At 55.0% G+C, this 2,500-nt stretch overlaps 1 non-coding gene across 1 annotated transcript in view; it reads left to right on the top strand.

Moving 5' to 3' along the window:
* Nucleotides 1-1,695: 1,695 nt before the first annotated feature.
* The window catches only part of LOC144431588 (small subunit ribosomal RNA), a 1,810-nt gene continuing 1,005 nt past the window's right edge, over nt 1,696-2,500 (top strand). The window contains exon 1 of the ribosomal RNA XR_013480151.1: nt 1,696-2,500. This exon is cut by the window's right edge and continues 1,005 nt beyond it. This is a non-coding gene — a ribosomal RNA (small subunit ribosomal RNA).

Raw genomic sequence — 2,500 nt, 5'->3', positions numbered from 1 at the left:
ATACTAACCTAACCCTAGGTAAGGCATGTCAGAGCGAAAGACAGTAATTTCGAATGAGCCAAGAAAGAGCGGTGCGGGGCCGGTCGGAGCGCACCCTTTTCTCGGTGGCTGGCGGGCGAGAGAGTGCTGCGTCGCCGGCATCGGCGTCGAAAGAAGCCGAGCCGAAAAAAGTTAAAGTACAAACGTGCAAGCATACTAGCCTAACCCTAGGTAAGGCATGTCAGAGCGAAAGACAGTAAACTCGAATGAGCCAAGAAAGAGCGGTGCGGGGCCGGTCGGAGCGCACCCTTTTCTCGGTGGCTGGCGGGCGAGAGAGTGCTGCGTCGCCGGCATCGGCGTCGAAAGAAGCCGAGCCGAAAAAAGTTAAAGTACAAACGTGCAAGCATACTAACCTAACCCTAGGTAAGGCATGTCAGAGCGAAAGACAGTAATTTCGAATGAGCCAAGAAAGAGCGGTGCGGGGCCGGTCGGAGCGCACCCTTTTCTCGGTGGCTGGCGGGCGAGAGAGTGCTGCGTCGCCGGCATCGGCGTCGAAAGAAGCCGAGCCGAAAAAAGTTTAAGTACAAACGTGCAAGCATACTAACCTAACCCTAGGTAAGGCATGTTAGAGCGAAAGACAGTAAACTCGAATGAGCCAAGAAAGAGCGGTGCGGGGCCGGTCGGAGCGCACCCTTTTCTCGGTGGCTGGCGGGCGAGAGAGTGCTGCGTCGCCAGCATCGGCGTCGAAAGAAGCCGAGCCGAAAAAAGTTAAAGTACAAACGTGCAAGCATACTAACCTAACCCTAGGTAAGGCATGTCAGAGCGAAGGACAGTAATTTCGAATGAGCCAAGAAAGAGCGGTGCGGGGCCGGTCGGAGCGCACCCTTTTCTCGGTGGCTGGCGGGCGAGAGAGTGCTGCGTCGCCGGCATCGGCGTCGAAAGAAGCCGAGCCGAAAAAAGTTAAAGTACAAACGTGCAAGCATACTAGCCTAACCCTAGGTAAGGCATGTCAGAGCGAAAGACAGTAATTTCGAATGAGCCAAGAAAGAGCGGTGCGGGGCCGGTCGGAGCGCACCCTTTTCTCGGTGGCTGGCGGGCGAGAGAGTGCTGCGTCGCCGGCATCGGCGTCGAAAGAAGCCGAGCCGAAAAAAGTTAAAGTACAAACGTGCAAGCATACTAACCTAACCCTAGGTAAGGCATGTCAGAGCGAAAGACAGTAATTTCGAATGAGCCAAGAAAGAGCGGTGCGGGGCCGGTCGGAGCGCACCCTTTTCTCGGTGGCTGGCGGGCGAGAGAGTGCTGCGTCGCCGGCATCGGCGTCGAAAGAAGCCGAGCCAAAAAAAGTTAAAGTACAAACGCGATGCTAATGAGCGAGCCGTTGTCTCGACTAATATGTAGGGGGCGTTCGATCGAGCGTCTGGCTTGAGCGCTTGTCGGCCTAGCAGAACGGTCGCATTGTTATGCCCGGGTTTTAGGCACCGCTGCAGGCGGCCGGCAGAGCTCTTGTTTGTGCGAAACTGAATGGATCGAGCCCGAGAGAGGGCGAGCAAAGAAAAAACGCAAATCGCTCCGCCTGGCACTGCCGGCGAGAGCGTGGACGTCGCGGCCAGCGACTGTCGAAGCTGAGTACGGCCGCAGGCGATCGCCTCGGTCTTAAACGAATGCGACGAGCACGCGCCGGGCGGCCCAGCAAGGGCCGAGCGCAGCTGTCGCAGCTATCTGGTTGATCCTGCCAGTAGTGATATGCTTGTCTCAAAGATTAAGCCATGCAGGTGCAAGTACGAGTTCTCGTAAAGCGAAACTGCGAATGGCTCATTAAATCAGTCTTGGTTTATTTGGTCTCGTAAGCGAAGTGGATAACTGTGGTAATTCTAGAGCTAATACATGCATTAAGCGCCGACTTCGGGAGGCGCGCTTTTATCAGATCAAAACCGACCGGGTTCGTCCTGTGACGTTTGATGACTCTGGATAACCACGCGGATCGTACGGTCTCTGCACCGACGACGTATCATTCAAGTGTCTGCCCTATCAACTGTCGAAGGTGCGCTACGTGCCTACCTTTGTGATAACGGGTAACGGGGAATCAGGGTTCGATTCCGGAGAGGGAGCCTGAGAAACGGCTACCACATCCAAGGAAGGCAGCAGGCGCGCAAATTACCCATTCCCGACACGGGGAGGTAGTGACGAAAAATAACAATACAGGACTCTAACGAGGCCCTGTAATTGGAATGAGTACATCCTAAAACTCTTAACGAGTATCCATTGGAGGGCAAGTCTGGTGCCAGCAGCCGCGGTAATTCCAGCTCCAACAGTGTATGCTAAAGTTGTTGCGGTTGAAAAGCTCGTAGTTGGATTTTGGGCGAGCGCCGCCGGTCCGTCGCAAGGCGTGTCACTGGTTGCGTTCGCCTCACCTTCGGTTCTCCGTCGGTGCTCTTGACTGAGTGTCGGCGGTGGCCGATAAGTTTACTTTGAAAAAATTAGAGTGTTCAAAGCAGGCTGTTCGCCTGCATAGTGTTGCATG

The sequence above is a fragment of the Styela clava genome, chromosome 13 (genome assembly GCF_964204865.1).
Source record: "Styela clava chromosome 13, kaStyClav1.hap1.2, whole genome shotgun sequence".
In the NCBI taxonomy this organism is placed as follows: Eukaryota; Metazoa; Chordata; class Ascidiacea; order Stolidobranchia; family Styelidae; genus Styela; species Styela clava.
Note: the sequence above shows the minus strand (reverse complement) of the source record. Positions and strands in the feature narration are given on the sequence as shown.